The following is an 18,774-nucleotide window of genomic DNA, read 5'->3' on the forward strand; positions in this document are numbered from 1 at the left end:
TAGGTGCCCCCCCCCCCCACCACACAGGGTTCAACACTCCCAGCCCTGGAGCCTGGGGCGCTGAGGGCCACCAAGCATCACGTGTGTGTGTGCCCCTGTGTGTGTTTGTGTGCGCGTGTGTGTGCCTCTGTGTGTGTGTGTGTGTGTGTGTGTGTGTGCGTGCGCGTGCTGTGTAGGCTCCAGGGCGGCACCAGGCGTGCGGCGTGGCCAGGGTCTGCTTGGTGCTTATTTGGGAGAAACCCTGGTGCTTTTCAGGGGCTGTAGAGCTCTCTGTACCTCATGTTGTAGAGACACTGGTCACAGTCACCACACGCTTCAACACGCTGTGGCCACTGTGGGCACGGCAACATGCATTTGTCCACAGTCCCCTCTCTGTGCGCTCCGTCTACATAACTAATTTGAATCCACTTTTTTATTCTTATTTATTATATGATACTAATGATGATGATTGTTGTTGATGTTATTGTTTTTTTTCTGCTATAGCTAATACAAATTGTACATACAGAAGAAAAGATTTATAAAAGCACTTTTAATCTTGATTTTAATGAGAAGAAAAAAAAAGAACGGAATATTGACAACTTGAAGCTTAGTTTTTGTTTTTTGGAATAGAGAGAGTGATAACAAATGTAAATATTTAAATATTTAGGTAAGATTATTTAACTGGTGAGGGATAATGACTAAATCATGAATGATTCTGTGGATTTTTGTCCATTCAGCTTGTCAGCCCTCATCACCAGAAAACAACACAACTGATTCTAAAGTGTTGTGTCTGTAAATGTATACCGTACTTATTAATAATACTGCTGTCTTGCTTTCATAAGTACTGTACTACACAATACCTCTGACAGCATCCAGGCCCCCCCTCCATGAGAAGAGATTGACCTAACCAGACCACCTAGAACCAGAGTATGACTATGACATCCACCCCATCTGAAACCCTCTGACAACTGTTGAGACATGTTTTTAATCCATGAACGGTGGCAGAACCCAAATCAGAAGTGCTTGTGTGTGAGACGTAGAGTGAGGTGACACAGCCCAGCCACCCTGTCCCCTTGTGTTAGACTATCAGGTGAGAGGCTACTGTACTCGTACCCGTTTTTTTAAATGTGCTTGTTGATTGTTATCAATGATAGTGATGATAACAGTAGAAATGGATATACCGTCGTGAAAACCATGACAACTTAACACTTAGTAGTACCAAACAAAAAAATTGCATTGCGGAGCATTTATGGAAGACGGCAGATGATAACCAGGTAGTTAGTTTGTAATTATTGTCTTTTGTTAATTGTCATAGATGGTCACGGACATGATCAACAGGACTCTGACTCCTTTGTCTCACTTCTCATGATACTGTTCAAATTGTACTCTCACTGTAAGACCCTCTCGATAACAGCAATGCATGAGCCACATTCCACACACAGTTATATTGATTCAGTAATATTTAGGATCTATATAATAATGGGTGCTGATGATATATACTGTATATGGATTTTTTAATTTTGTAAATTTCTATACAAGTCTGAAGTGAATGATGGCAGTTGGTGCCCTCTCCCATGAAGGCGCTTGGGGGGAGGCTGGTGCTATGGTGCTATCCCCCCAGGTTCACTGTGGAATTGTGGGTAAAAATTATTAGCGATATTGATACCAATATTTTTCTGAGCTCTTTGAATGTCAAGAGAACTATTCTTTGAATATGGCAGTTTTCAACGGATGGGAAACTGCTCTGGTGCTGAATTTATGGGAATTTCTCAGTCATGTGCAAGGCAGTCAACTCAGAATTACATCTGTTGAAAAAAAAAAAAACACTCTTAAACAGTCATATTCTTTATTTATTGTCATCCCATAAGGTACTTGAAAAGGAAATCTATTCTCATTGTAACAGGTATGAGGATTGAAGAATCATATTATATTGAAGTGAAAAGACTGTTATCTTGATTGAATTCTTGCAGTGTATGCACCAGAAGCTATTGTTTTTGAGTATGTTGTACATTTCTATGATGAGGGGGGATGTGAAGATATTGGAACAATAAGAGCATAACAATGGTGTACTTACTCCCTCCATCTGTTTCTCCCTCAGGCACTTCTCTACTTACTTTCTCACTCCTCACCTACATACTTTATACACTCTCTCACACACACGCCCACACCTACACCCACACCCACACACCCACCCACGCCCACACCTACACCTACACACACACACAATGTAACCCTCAATACTGATCTTTATTGATCACCTAATTTGTCCTCTCTCCAAAGTTGGGATAGCTTAAACGCTGCCCCATATGAAAAGAAAACAAACAAAAAAACACAACTGGCAGCTACATTCCTTTTTGAGTTTGAAATTGTTCTTGGTTCTATTTTTTTTTCATGTCAAGTATGCAGTATGTAAAAAGGTGTTTTTTTCTGTTCAGTCTCTCTCTTTGTAGCTGTATGGTGTATTATGTGAATACATAGTGTATGTGGTACAACCCACAATATTGTTTTATGTTGCGCGATAATGAATAAAAACATGAAAATGAACATCACTAGTGTGAGTTAAGTCTGGTGTTGTATATGTCAGTCCCTTAGAGTCATCTCAGAACCCAGATGGGGCGTAGGACGTCAACTGGGGACGTGTCTAGGCAGGTTTTTGCCTGAGATCCTGGAGCTGTTTACAATGCCCCATTCCTCTCTGCTCTATGTTTACAACCTGACTTGCACTCAATTAAAAGTTCTGTACGTAAAAGCAGTGTGCATTATAAATTCCATTTGGAATCCCCCACCTCCATTTGAAGCACATCCTCAACTCCTCGATATTCGTGGATGCATTTAAAGAGTTTTAACAAATTTAGCGCATCAAGAATTTTATTTTTTGATATCCATCATTAAATTATCTATAATATACACTACCGTTCAAAAGTTTGGGGTCACTTAGAAATGTCCTTATTTTTTGAAAGAAAAGCACAGTTTCTTTCAATGAAGATAACATTAAATTAATCAGAAATACACTCTATACATTGTTAATGTGGAAAATGACTATTCTAGCTGCAAACATCTGGTTTTTAATGGAATATCTACATAGGTGTGTAGAGGCCCATTTCCAGCAACCGTCACTCCAGTGTTCTAATGGTACATTGTGTTTGCTAATCGCGTAAAAAAGCTAATGGATGATTAGAAAAACCTTGAAAACCCTTGTGCAATTACGTTAGCACAGCTGAAAACAGTTTTGCTGGTTAGAGAAGCTATACAAATGGCCTTCCTTTGAGCTAGTTGAGTATCTGGATTCTGGAGCATCACATTTGTGGGTTCGATTATACTCTCAAAATGGCCAGAAAAAGAGAACTTTCATATGAAACTCGACAGTCTATTCTTGTTCTTAGAAATGAAGGCTATTCCATGTGAGAAATTGCTGAACATTTCCTACAATGGTGTGTACTAGTCCCTTCAGAGAACAGCACAAACAGGCTCTAACCAGAGTAGAAAGAGAAGTGGGAGGCCCCGGTGCACAACTGAGCAAGAAAACAAGTACATTAGAGTCTCTAGTTTAGAGTCTCCTAGAGAAATAGACGCCTCACAGGTCCTGAACTGGCAGCTTCATTAAATGGTACCCGCAAAACGCCAGTGTCAACGTCTACAGTGAAGAGGCGACTCCGGGATGATGGCCTTCTAGGCAGAGTGGCAAAGAAAAACCCATATCTGAGACTGGCCAATAAAAGGACAAATGTATATGGGCAAAAGAACACAGACATTGGACAGAGGAAGATTGGAAAAAAGTGTTATGGACAGACAAATCGAAGTTTGAGGTGTTTTGATCACACAGAAGAACATTTGTGAGACGCAGAACCTGACGCCATCTGTCAAGCATGGTGGAGGTAATGTGATGGTCTGGGGCTGCTTTGGTGCTGGTAATGTGGGAGATTTGTACATGGTAAAAGGGATTTTGAATAAGGAAGGCTATCACTAAATTGTGCAACGCCATGCCATACCCTGTGGACAGCGCTTGATTGGAGCCAATTTTCTCCTACAACAGGACAATGACCCAAAGCACACCTCCAAATTATGCAAGAACTATTTAGGGAAGAAGCAGACAGCTAGTATTCTGTCTGTAATGGAGTGGCCAGCGGAGTCACCAGATCTCAACCCCATTGAGCTGTTGTGGGAGCAGCTTGACCGTATGGTACGCAAGAAGTGCCCATCAAGCCAATCCAACTTGTGGGAGGTGCTTCAGGAAGCGTGGGGTGAAATTTCTTCAGATTACCTCAACAAATTAACCGCTAGAATGTCAAAGGTCTGCAATGCTGTAATTGTTGCAAAGGGAGCATTCTTTGACGAAAGCAAAGTTTGAAGGACAAAATTATTATTTCAAATAAAAATCATTATTTCTATCTATGTCAATGTCTAGACTATATTCTCTATTCATTTTGCAACTCATTTGATAAATAAAAGTGTGAGTTTTCATGGAAAACACGAAATTGTCTGGGTGACCCCAAACTTTTGAACGGTAGTGTATATAGATCATATATATTTAAATATTGTAAATGAAATATTGCTAAAAACAATTATATATATATATATATATATATATATATTATATATTTAAATGTATGTTCAAACAGCTTTCCATAGGGAGGCGGCTCCTAGGGATGCTCCGATCTGGATTTTTGGGGCCGATACCGATCACCGATTTGTTTCCTCAAGATCAACCGATACCGATTTTTTTTTAAATACATAACTGACTGGATAGCCTAAATATTTTTTGCTTTTTAGACAAAAGTTTTGATCCATTAGGCACCAAGCAAACGCAGACCCATTTTTATGGCATAGTAAAGGTCTGGCCTATCACCCAGTTAGGGCCTGAAGCCCAAGTCAGTCGATATGGCTGTATAAAATACATCATAAACGTGGCCTTCATGGTTTACATACTGTTACGTCCTCCTATGTTTTCGGTTCAATTCTGTCTTCCCCAGGAAAAAAAAAAAAAAATCGGTTTCAGGTTTTTTTGTTTGTTTTCTTTTCATATGGGGCAGCGTTTAAGCTATCCCAACTTTGGAGAGAGGACAAATTAGGTGATCAATAAAGATCAGTATTGAGGGTTACATTGTGTGTGTGTGTAGGTGTAGGTGTGGGCGTGGGTGGGTGTGTGGGTGTGGGTGTAGGTGTGGGCGTGTGTGTGAGAGAGTGTATAAAGATCGGTTTTTGCGATCGGCCATTTTTGCCGATCACCGATCGAGTCATTTGGAGTGAAATCGGCCGATTTAAATCGGTGGCCGATAAATCGGAGCATCCCTAGCGGCTACATAGTGACACTACTTCCAGAACAATTTGAATGTCTGTACACATGACGTCCACATGGTGGCAGCACAGCTACATCCCCCTGCCGCTCCACACTCTCCAGCCTGCAGACACAGCTTGTTCTATGGTTACACATGGATAACAATAATAGGAGATTTATTAACGTAAATAATGTAGAATTGAAATAATGATAACGAAAATAGTAACAACCAAAAACGGCTGCTGGTCGACAAGGAAGAGAGAGAGCATGAATCTAAACCCACTCTAAGGTTCCTGGGATAATTAGCATGATCAACCACACCTGAGCCCATCTGGAAGGTCGACAGGACAACAGGTGTAATAGCGCCCACTATTGGACCAAGTGTGGATCGTCACAAATGTGTGTGTGTGTGTGTGTGTGTGTCTCAGTCACCACTTCATCACCACTTCCAAGTAATAGTTGAATCCCCATTCGACCTTAGGTCAGTGTCAGACGCATTGATGGATAGTCCAGTGGTGGCCACGTGGTCCCCAGGCCACCTGTCCACTGCCCTGTCATCCCCACCTCCCTTGTCCCCAAGAAGCATTTTGTATCAAAAACCCACTGAGACTTAAGTGTTGCCCTTTCTTCAATGCCATTGACTTGAGTGTTCCACAGCTTTTGGCAGTTATTCTTTATTTATCCTCATCCCATAAGGGACTTGAAAAGGAAATCTATTCTAATTGTAACAGAGATGAGATGGCGGCGCATGCAGACACAGCGGCTACTCTCTCTCCCGATAATGCAGTGTTTACATGTTTTTTGTCCTGTTATCCGTCACGTATGTGTAAAGGCCAATGCACACGGCGTGCGATTTTGTCGCAGGACAACATTCGATTGCAATGCACACGGCGTGCAATGCGATTTTGTCGCACCACAAAATTCGATTTTCAACTCACACCATTGAAGTCTATGATAAAATCTCATCCCAATGCACACGGCGTGCGATGCGATTTTGTCGCACCACAACATTCCATTCTCAATTGTTACGTAGTCGGACCAGGCAGGCTGATTACAATAGACTCTACCAATATTGCTTGCCTTAGTTCCACAATTTCTACAAGATACAACTGGACATATTGTGCCTACATGCTCGATTGTTATTATTATGTATAGGCGTCTTGTATGTGAGATGGGCCGTGTATCTATGTGGCATGACACGGAAATAAATCATGCATGCAGTAATTCGTAGAGCTAATAATGTGTATAGTGGCAGCTGTGGGCTATATAGGTGTAGTGGCTGGCTGATGGTGATGTTCATATCTTGCCCTTGACTGTCAAACCGTTAAAATAGATGATTGCTCCATCCACAATTGAAGATGTCAGGTTGACTGGTTGACATCTACAGTAGGCTACTAGTCTAGACCATGGAATTCCTGTTTCAGATAGCTATGTAAACTTATATTATGCGGTCAGGTAATGTGTACTGTATAGGTATGCTGTGAAGCTACTTGGTGTGGGTAGATGAATTAACTCTTTGACTGCCAGCCATGTTCAGAGCGGAGAGCTCCATACTGCCAGACTTTTGGGGCATTTTCGCTGAACTTTGAAGACCCACCAAATATTGACTTTTCGGACTACATAAACATTGAACATATCTACCAAAACGTTAGACTCTCTTCTTTCATCAGAAAAAATAAAGTTTGTTTCTAGCCTCTTTAAATGTTTAGAAATCGGCCGTAGAACATACAGTATATCTCAAAAGTGAGTACACCCTTTAGATTTTTGCAAATATTCTGTTATATCCTTTATCTGTTATGGGGATAACATTATCCTACTGAAACTTGGATATAGCTTAAAGTAGTCAGTGTGCTGCTTGAATAACAGTATAGATTTATTGTCCTTTGAAAATTACTCAGTACACAGCTGTTAATGTCTAAACAGCTGGCAACAAAAGTGAGTACACCCCATAGTGAACATGTCCTAATTGTGCCCAATAATGTTGTTTTCCCGCCCTGGTGTCATGTGACTTGTTAGTGTTACAAGGATTCAGGTGTAAATGATAAGCAGGGCTGTTAAATTTGGTGTTTTGGGCACAATTCTCTCTGAATGCTGGACAACATGGCACCTCATGGCAAGGAACTCTCTGAGCGGCTGAAAAAAAGGATTATTGCGCTTCACAAAGATGGCCTTGGCTATAAGAAGATTGCCAACATCCTGAAAATGAGTTGCAGCACAGTGGCTAAGATCATACAGCGGTTTTCCAGGACAGGTTCCACTCGGAACAGGCCTCGCCAGGGTCGACCAAAGAAGTTGAGTCCACGTGCTCAGCGTCATATCCAGAGGTTGGTTTCCAAAAATAGACGTGCGAGTGCTTCCAGCATTGCTGCAGAGGTTGCAGAAGTGGGATGTCAGCCTGTCAGTGCCCAGACCATACGCCGCACACTGCATCAAATCGGTTTGTATGGCCGTCGCCCCAGACAGAAACCTCTTCTGAAACCGATGCATAAGAAAGCCCGCAAATAGTTTGCTGAAGACAATGAATCCAAGAACATGAGTTACTGGAACCATGTCCTGTGGTCTGATGAGACCAAAATAAACCTGTTTGGGTCAGATGGTGTCCAGCGTGTGTGGCGGCACCCTGGTGAGGAGTACCAAGACAAATGTGTTTTTCCTACAGTCAAGCATGGTGGTGGCAGCATCATGGTCTGGGGCTGCATGAGTGCTGCCGGCACTGGGGAGCTGCATTTCATTGAGGGACACATAAATTCCAATATATACTGTGACATCCTGCAGCAGAGCATGATCCCCTCTCTTCGGAAACTGGGCCATAGGGCAGTTTTCCAACATGATAATGACCCTAAACACACCTCCAAGATGACAACGGCCTTGCTGAAGAAGCTGAAGGTTAAGGTGATGGACTGGCCAAGTATGTCTCCAGACCTAAACCCAATTGAGCACATGTGGGGCATCCTCAAGAGGAAGGTGGAGGAGTGCAAGTTGTCCAACATCCGTGGGCTCCGTGATGTCGTCATGGAGGAGTGGAAGAAGATTCCAGAAGCAACCTGTGCAGCTCTGGTGAATTCCATGCCCAGGAGGGTTAAAGCAGTGCTAGATAACAATGGTGGTCACACAAAATATTGACACTTTGGGCACAATTTAGACATGTTCACTATGGGGTGTACTCACATTTGTTGCCAGCTGTTTAGACATTAACAGTTGTGTACTGAGTAATTTTCAATGGACAATAAATCTATACTGTTATTCAAGCAGCACACTGACTACTTTAAGTTATATCAAAGTTTCATTAAGATAGTGTTGTCCCCTGAAAGGATATGACAGAATATTTGCAAAAATCTAAAGGGTGTACTCACTTTTGAGATATACTGTAGGGCAGGGGTATTCAATTACAAATTCAGTTGGGCCAGATTTGAAAACCAAGAAATTTAGCTGGGCCAGACATTTTCAGCGGCCAGTAGCCTAGGCACCAGGTAATGACACATTTCAAACCAACACAAATGAATGTAGGCCTAATGAAATACAAGCAGTTTATTTATAGTTTTCCTTTTAAATTAGGTAACATCTGACACAGGCACGTCAAAAACACTTGACTGAACACAATAAAAGAGCTGTAATTGAACAGAACCTAATAGCAATACCTTTTTCACTTTTTAGGTAAAACAACAACATGTTGGTCTCAACTGACTCATGCACATCTTAAAGTGCATAAAAAAGTGTACAGTAGTATACCAATAAAAAAATGTCCTTTTGTAAAATAAAAATGTTGGTCATAGCTGACCCAGGCACAAAGTGCTTTTAACTGAATGAAAATACACCTTGAGTGCACAATTAAACAAGTTACAGTTACAGTTAAACAATAAAATTGAATCTAATCTAATCTAATCTTACCCTGCTGACTTTCTTAGTGTGAGAAGTGACATGTTTTATTCTGAACAAGAGCAGTGACATTTGGCTCATAAGATGTCAATGCAATCCGAAGGCATTGGTGAAGAGTACTGTCAGTCAGGGAACAACGAGAGCTGCTTTTTATTGTGTTCATGTGTGAAAAGCTTGATTCACAGGTGTATGTTGATCCAAACATACTGAGCACATGGATTGCTACTTTCTTAACGTTAGGGAACTGGTGCACGTTGACATCACTCCAAAACTTCGCAGGTCCATTAGTGCGAAGCTCCTGTGCCATGGTTACGGATGACTGCATGTCAACAAGTTCGAGTATGAATTTCCCCTCGTCGATAAGTCCCCTTCTATTGCAGCAGTGAACGGGTCTCTGGCAAAGCCCATCACCTCTGCGGGCAGAGCAAGTCCATCCAGTCGACCAGCAAAGTTCTCTTTCAACCTCGCAATGAAAACAGTCATCACATCTGTGATTTGTGCCGGGGATGAGACGCATTTGCGGAGCGTCGGAAAATGCAGCATTCTGCCGGTGCAGAAGTCGGCCGCGAAAAGGTCCAGTTTGACTTGGAACGCGCGTCTGTTCCACAAGATCAATCACAGTTTTGTCTCTGCCTTGTAGCCCCACATTTAGGTCATTCAGGTTTGAATATGTCGCTCAGAAAGCAGACATCAGCCATTCTGCCTTCGTTTGCTTGCTGCTGCTGCTGCGGAGGAAAGTTGTAATCTCCTCTCTGAAATCACAGAAACGCTCCAGTGCCTTGCCTTTGGACAGCCACCTGACGTCGTTATGCAAAAGCAGCTCGTGGTGCTCAGCAGACATTTCTGACAGCAACTTGCGGAATAAGCGATGTTGGAGGCTCGAAGTGGATCGAATAAAATTAATTGTAGCCATTATCCATTGTTGTTTTAAGCTCCCCGCTTAGTTTGTTTAGAGTGTTATTCACGTTCTGTAGGCTACTATTGTAGACATTTCTGCATGAATTTCTGAACACTCGCGAAATACGTTTTTCTCTGCTTTTATGGCTGGGCCAATCGGGGGTCGCGTCTGGGCCGCATGCGGCCCCCGGGCCGCTAATTGAATAGGCCTGCTGTAGGGTGGTTTCAGCAAAAACACCTGATTTTGACCAATACACAGAGAAAACAAGCTTTTTCTGCAGAGAAGCAAATTCAAGCAAAACGGTGACTGACGTCCACATATTTTAGTTTTAGTGACACCTCAAACATCTGAAAAGTTGTTTACTTCTATGAAACAATAAAAACAACACAGGAAAAAAGGCTTTTGATGACAAAATAACTACATTTATTCACAGATTTAGAACATTTAGAACATAATACAAAACATAACAAAATAATCTATTTATCTAGTGTGTGTGTGTAAACTTATTTACAGATGTGTGTGTTTGTGTGTAAACGTATTTACAGATGTGTGTGTGTGTGTGTGTGTGTGTGTGTGTGTGTGTGTGTGTAAACTTATTTACAGATATGTGTGTGTGTGTGTGTGTGTGTGTGTCTCTATGCACTCAATCATATTTTTTTTCTGTGTGGTAGGCTGTGAAGCACTCTCCTGAGTGCAGGGGTACATGGCAGGACCTGCACCACATTCTGGTCTCGCTCCTTTTACCCCTTCGAATGCAGACCCTACATTTTCTTGCTGGCTGTGTGTTATTGCTGGTGGGCCTTAAGCGTTCCAACTCATGCCTGGCCATCCGGCCATCCAGCCTGCTGTCTGGGTCTCTGTCTTGCTGCCCTTGTTTGTCGGACCTCCTCCTCCTCCTCCTCCTCCTCCTCCCCCCCCCTCCTCCACTCTCCCCCTCCTCCCCCTCCTCCTCTGCTACATAGGTTTTTTCAGTCCACGACCTCGCCACCCTCCTCATGAACTCCAAGTGTGTTTTGCACTTCCCCGGGTTCCTGGCCTTGTACAGCACATAGGCATTGAACACACAAAGCTGAAACAAGTACGCCACAAACTTTTTTGACCAGTTGAGTGTTTTCCTAATGAATGGGTAGTATGCAATGTTCTGGTCAAGTTTGTCCACCCCATTCATGCAGGCATTGTATGCCACAACACACTCCGGTTTGAGCTGACCCACCTTCTCCTTCTGCCCCTTCTGCCACACCTCCACCCTCTGCATGCTGTCATGGTGGCAGGTTGTCACCATCCTCACCAGACGCTTGTCCTGCCATGCCATAACCAGCACCCTGCCATTGTGCCGCACCAGCCTCCCCTCCACACCCAAGTCGGTCTTTGTCGGCTCCCTTATGATCTGCGGTTCCCCCCTGTTTTTTCGCAGTGTTCCGCAGACGTTGGTGTTGGCTTTGATCAACTGCTCACACAGTTGAACAGAGTTGTAGAAGTTGTCCATGTACAGTGTGTATCCGTGTCCTGTGAGACGGTCAAGGAGGGAGAACACTGTGTCTGGGAGTGTGTTATGCTGGCCAACATAAGGCTTCATGTTAAAACAATACCCAGTATTAGAGTCACACAGTATGTAGGATTTGATTCCATACTTCACCGGCTTCTGAGGGTTATACACTTTGAATGATAGGCGGCCACGCCACTGCATCATTCCTTCATCAATGCATATATTTTCAAAGGGCTGATACAGCTCTTTGAATTTGGCTACAACATTATCCTTCAAGCAACACCTGGAAGAAGTCAAGGCCAAAGTGACATCCAGGGCCGCGCTGATCCGCCGCCTTGCTGGTACAACCTGGGGAGCCTCCGCTAAGACGCTAAGAATATCCACCCAAGCCCTGGTCTTCTCTGCAGCGGAATACTGCGCCCCAGTCTGGAGCAGAAGCCCTCATGCGAGAAAGGTCGACGTGGCTATCAATACCTCCCTCAGAATAATAACTGGACGCTTGAAGCCTACCCCTGTGTCCCTCTTGCCAGTCCTCGCGGGAATAGCACCGGCCGGCCTCCGACGGGAGGCTGCCACCCTCGCCCTGGCCAGGAAGGCACAAAAGCATGACTGGCACATCCTGCACAACACCACCATAACACCAGCACCTCCAAGCCGACTCAAGACCCGCCACCCTTACAACAAGGCAGCACAAGCCATGCTCAACTCCACCTCTGAGGACATCTCCAGAGATGCATGGTTGGCAGCAGCTTGGAAGCAGGAGTGGGAGTCAGCCGGGCCCTCCCGAATCCACCGCTACATCTGGGACCCAGGAGATGGCGCCATTGGAGGAGACGACCTACCACGCCGGCAATGGACCACACTGAACCGTCTACGAACTGGTGTCGGTCGCTTTAAAACATCAATGAAGGCGTGGGGCCTGGCGGACAGTGCGGCATGCGAGTGCGGTGACCCAGAGCAGACCGCCGACCACATAATCACCATCTGCCCCTTATATAGACCACCCTCAGAAGCCAGCCTCTTCGACCTAGAACCAGAGATGCGGGCATGGCTACGCGACACCGAGTTGGACCTCTGACGTTACACGAAAGAAGAAGAAGAAGGCTACAACATGATCTAAAACAGGACGCACTTTATACATTTTATCTGTGGCGTCCTGTGATGCATTATTGTTGTAGTGGAGGAACTTCCAGATAAGCTGGAACCTGTTCCTCGGCATGGTTTTATTTAAGTATGGAGTGGCGTCCTGTTGATCCACACTCCAATACATTTTTAGATTTGGCTTTTTTATGTAACCGGTGATGAAAGTGAGTCCAAAGAATTGTTTCAGTTCTGGGACTGTCACCGGTTTCCATAACCTCCCTCTGGAGTGTGGCAGAGTGTCGGGATGTGCCTGTAAAAATTGCTGGGCATAAAGGTTGGTTTGATCTGCAATGTGCTGCAGCAGCTCATCAGTAATAAGCAGCTCCAGGAAATCAACCGGCAGGTCAGATTCCAGCTCTGCAGCAGCATTCTGGGGTCCAGGGGTTGCCGTGAATGGAACCTTTGTGGGTTGCCACTCACCCTGACCCCAACCAGCATCTTTCTCTGAAGACAGCCGTCTCCTTGCAGCACACCCTCTGGTTGAGGCACGTCCTCTGCTCGATTCAGGGACTGTAAAATATTGAAATATATACAATTTTATACAAAATATATATACAAAAGGCATGTTTTATTGCTTTGTAATGATGTAGAGAAATATTTCTATATATAAAAATATATTTATATATGTTTACCTTTGCTTTTCACACTCGCATTTTTGTCTTGGATCGTGGATCCCCGCTGATCTGGAGAGGATTCCCTGCTGCTAGCGGATCCGGATGGCAACCACTCGTCCGACGAGTCGGGGTCGGGTTCTACGTCCTCCGACTCTGAACTGTTTAAAGAGTCGGAGCGACGTGGCTCCGATGGTCCAGCAATGCTACCACGAGTGTAGCATTGCTCGTTGCTCCGGTTCTCACCATCTGCAACATTTGGCGCATCTCCTGCACCAGATCTGCTTGCAGTTGACCTGATCGGCACCACACTCCTTGCAGATCCACTGCCAGACAAGCTCTGTGCCAGTGTCAACTGCTTATGTTTGTCTCCGCTCGTTTTCGCTAACCGTTTCGCCATTTTCCACATACAACCCACAACACGCCTTCTTCTTCATCTGGTATATCAGAGGTAAATCGAACTGCTGCCCCCATCTGGGGCAGAAATACATTACACCCAAGTCTGAAATTCACACACCAGGTGTATAAGACTTCAATATGGCCATCCCCGGAAAAAAAACTTAGCGGGCACTGGCAGTCAACGTTACTAATTTATAAGACGTGTTTTGGCGTCTTTGGCAGTCAATGAGTTAATAGTACCTCGATTATTTTTTTTAAAAACACAGACCGTTAAAAACGGTCACTTAACTTCTCTTCAAAAAAGGAGACAGTCGATCAGCAACGAAAGGAGACAGTCGATCAACAACGAAAATGGGTGAGTAGCAACGTTAACGTTGATATGCTTTTATGTAATGATAGCTAGCTTTTTTGCTAGCTAGTTAATAGTATTTTTATTTATTTTTGCTAACGTTTTATTTGTGCTTATACACAACACTTCATTAATATTAGCTAGCTAGCGTTGTCATAATTTTCATACCAACCCCATGTCAGGTAACCAACCATAGTTTGACAGTTCTTTTGTATTGTAAAAAATCTAATTTAAAAATAAGTGGCAGGTACATTTTAGAATCCACCAACAGCAGTAAGAAGAAGGTTCAACCAGATCGTTGTTTGTTACTACAAGTTACTGGCACTCTCTGCCACTTGTTGTTGAGTCTGTATCTAATACATTGTCTCAACGCTGTCTCTCTTTGCTTCAGGACTATGACCCGGTTCACCATCCGCCTGCCTTTTTATTTGCCCACCTGCCTACCAGTCGTGTCTACCCTGCTAGCCTGCCTGCCCTACCTGTCCCATCCACTAGGGGGAGGGGGAGGACCCTGATTGTGGGGATTGTATTGCTGGTGGTAGTTCTCCCAGGAAGGCATGGGTTGGTACGCCAGCTGCTCCTTGTGTGCTGGCCTGGCAGCAGTGTTGTAGCTGATGTGCTGCTGCTCCTGGAGAATGTGCAGCTCATCCAGGAGCTTTATTATTCCTATTTGGGCCCGTGCCTGTAACCGAGGGTTGAGACCCTCCATCACAGACCCTCCATCACAGGCACTTGACTAAGTAGGAAAAGTTCAGCTGCAGTCTTAACAGTGGGGGCTGCAGGCTTCGGCGGAGCAGTGATGAACTCCACGAGAGCTTCATCAATGTCCTGTTTCGTGTTTTTTTTTCTTGCCCCAGCCACTCAGAGGGGTTGCTGTGCGGGCTCACGCAGGGGTGGCTGGGACGGCAGCGTCTTCATTTAGGCCTAGTCCAAATTCATTGACTTCATCTTCCTCCTCTTCAACCCTTAACTTTGTCTTCCCACTATGCTCCACCAGTCCTACCCAGGCCGACCACCGCCTGCCTGCCACACCTCTGCCTGCCACACCAACTGTATTAAAACACTTCATGTTTAATTATATACAAGTTATTTTGTGATGCTTATTATTACATTTCTTTAAACCATTTATTTCTGCTAAACCTATTTGTTTACTTTCCAGTTTATTATAATAAATGATTCCTATACGTTTTATACTTTAATGTAGGGCTGTCCCAAACGACTATTTTTCTAACGATTAATCTAGCGATTATTTTTTCGATTAGTCTAACGACTAATTTAACGATATATTTTTTTTGTGTTCGCAAAAAGACAAAAATAAATAAAAGAAAAACATGTGTAGGCCCCTTAATTTCCACCTCACTGCTATGTTTAGCCAACTTGAATGCTAACATGGCCATTTAGAAGTATGTCCATCACCACAACACATAGCTAGCTAGTAGCTACATAGCTAGCTAACGTTACTCTCGCTGCTATGTTATGATTAGCTAAATTGATGCTAACGTAGCATGCGAGCTACGAGCTAGATAACATACAGTAGGTGCGAGCACCACAATGACAATAGGCTACCGTAGCTAGCCAGCTACATAGCTAACGTTACTAACACCAGAAGACAAGACATACAAACTGTGGTGAGCTACATTGCTTGTGTAACATTAGCTAGTAGCTATCCATTTTTCACTCATACACGGCCGGAAAAGTGAACAGAAATACAATGGTGACTTACGGTGGTGCTATCTTGTGGCTGTCTTCACAAAGAGCTCCAGGATGCTTTCGCTTGAGGTGCTCGTTCATTGCAGACGTACTGCTGTGATAGGCCATTTCATTTTTGCTTTTTTTTTTTTTTTAAATAATAATAATAAATAAATACGACGCACCGACGCACATTACGCAAGTCGACTCGACGAATCGTAGCAGCCCTACTTTAATGGTGATACAATGATTACAGTGTTTTACAGTCGCTAAGTCACAGTGTTCAATACTGAAGCCACAGTTTCACAACTCTTCATACAGTCTGCATTAGTAACACTCATGTTGGCCAATGACTTCATTCATGTCTCAAAAGAAGCTCGTTCAACCACACACTGGCAACAATGTTCACTCAGAAGCATACACTGTCATTCATAACATTCTGACTTACAAAACACTAACAACAGGGAGCATTACATAGTTTGAATGATTTTCCCAAGAATGAATATTTCATTATACAAATGGTTTGATTTATAGTAATCAGACAGAATAGTTGACTGTACAACTGTAAAGTATTAGGCAACAAGAATGAATCAGAAATGCCGCAATTTGCTTCTATCCTTTATTCTATCTTTTGCTTCCATCCTTTACCTATTCTATGTTTTATCCTTTTTTTTCAGTATCTTTGCAGAAAGTAAGTTACGGTACATTTACTTCAAAGTACACTACATTTACTTGTGTAAAATGAAAAGTGAAAAATAAAGTGGAAGATGCAAAATTCAAATAAAAAAAGAACAGAAATTCCAGGGCTACAATACAATAGCAATCACACCAAAAATGTCTCACTCCTGAGGGTTTTGGTCCACCCTCTGGTCTGCATCTGGTCATATCTAATGTCTTCCCTGGCAATGCATCTAGTCTATTTCATTTCATTGTATATATTCTGCTAATATTTTCTAGACATTTCAATATGATTACTGCAAATAGTAAATGTTGAAATAGTAGTAATACCACGTTCATTGATAAAATTACATAAGGGATGGAAAGGGGGGATGGCAGTTTTAGAAGGGGGATGATTTTGACCGTTTTTATTTCATCCCCCCTCAACTTGAGTGCTGATGACAACTAACCAGCAAATGCTTATACTGTAAGAATATAATGGTCTTATTCTTATCAGGTGACATTGAAAATATGGCTGCTCACTCCCAGACACCGGAGACACCGGAGAAAAATCCAGTACAATTGAGTGCATTAGGCATGTTGAAGGGGATGGCGTTGCCTTGACAGCTCCGGAGGAATATAAAGGAAGACTGAAATACAATCATAAACATCAGTTCCCTTTAAATCTTGAATTAAACTAATTTTCTCGGCTGATAACAACATCGTTCATTTTATTACGAGTCACGTTCACTTCGCATGAATTACAGTAGGCAGTGCGGCTCACATGCCTGTAATAACTCCGCGTAACCACTCCAGTAGGTAATGTGCGTGCGTACGCAAGGTCAATACCCGACGAAGAGCTACGATCGTTTCCACGGTCAAATTGACTCACGTTGAAATTGTATAAATCACTACTTTGACGTGGTTTTCTACGTACGACACGGGTAAGATAATTTTGATCCAAAGTACTTTCTATAAATGAGGCCCCAGGTGAGAAAGTGGACAGATAGTAAAGTCAAGATTGTTATTCTCAGATTTTATTGATTTCAAAAATCGATGTTTTTTCAGTTCAGCCACAGATTGTGGAACATTGTAGTGACAATGGTCCAACTGTCTTAGACAATGTGAGTATTTCCAGACAGAGATGTCTGGGAGAGGACACAACTGGGGAGACCTTGAAAAACTTGCCCCCAACCGAAAGAGATCGAACACATTCATCAATGGCCTTGGAGGAGCCAGTTTTCCAAAGATGCTATGAACAATTCTCCCTCATTGGACACTTGAAACATATTTTCTTTACACACCTCATCGTCCCCAATTGTCCACTAGAATGAAAGATTTAGATTAGCATCATTACAGTTTTTTACGGTCGCTAAGTCACAGTGTTCAATACTGAAGCCACAGATTCACAACTCTTCATACAGTCAGCAGAGCAGAAACCCATGTGAACAAAACTGTGACTCTTTCTCTGTGATTTGTGCATTGCTTTCATACAGAATGCATTCAATGACTACGTTCTCCAAAATCCATAACACTTCTCTCATTCAAACTCCCCCACTTGCAAAATACTATGTATTTGCAACACGTTTTTTCATTGTTAAACCACTGTGTTCAAAACTGTGAACACGTTCAAAACTGAATTATTTGGTGCAATTTTGCAGTAATCATATTCCTATCATATATGACAGAAAGCTCGCAATAAACTGTTTTTTTGCACAGTGTTTGAGTGTGCAGATGCTGTTATTTTGCACTCTATTGATACTCTTCAGTTCCAGAACCTCAGCAAAGTCTGATAACGGATGAGCGGTGGTTTTGCGCATATTGAGTAAAATACTGTGGGCGAGGGGGCACGCACACATGCAATGACATTTTTACCAAGTCACTGACACTGAAGTCACTGACGCTGTGGGGATGCTAAAAATGTCCTCTTATGATAAAATCCACCATCCCCCCTGATTTTCTTTTACAACTTGAGTACTGGTTGTCATGATCAAACGTTACAAATGCAACTTACCGAGAAGCCACCCTTCTCTGCCCTCTCCCGCTCACTTGGCTTAATTCAGCCGCTATAATTGAGCCGCTATCACAGGGCGTAAATACAAAGCTCATTCTCAAGTATATATACATATATATATATAAACACATTTATTAGGGATGCACGATATTATCGGCACCGATATTTATCGGCCCGATAATGGGAAATTAATGTTTAAATTAATGTTACAACACAACGACACATCTTGTAGCGGGTAGATAGTAATATCCCTCCCCTGGCCCCTCTGTTTTCCCTTGATAGCTGACAAGCTAACGGGTGAAAAAGCAAGGCCTGCTAGCAGCTAGCCTACAACCCCTAGCCAGCAATGGCTAACGTTGAGGCTAGCGGACCTAGCACAGCCGAGAGTCCGAGACTAG

The sequence above is a fragment of the Nansenia antarctica genome (genome assembly GCF_963989245.1).
Source record: "Nansenia antarctica genome assembly, chromosome: 5".
Classification (NCBI taxonomy): domain Eukaryota; kingdom Metazoa; phylum Chordata; class Actinopteri; order Argentiniformes; family Microstomatidae; genus Nansenia; species Nansenia antarctica.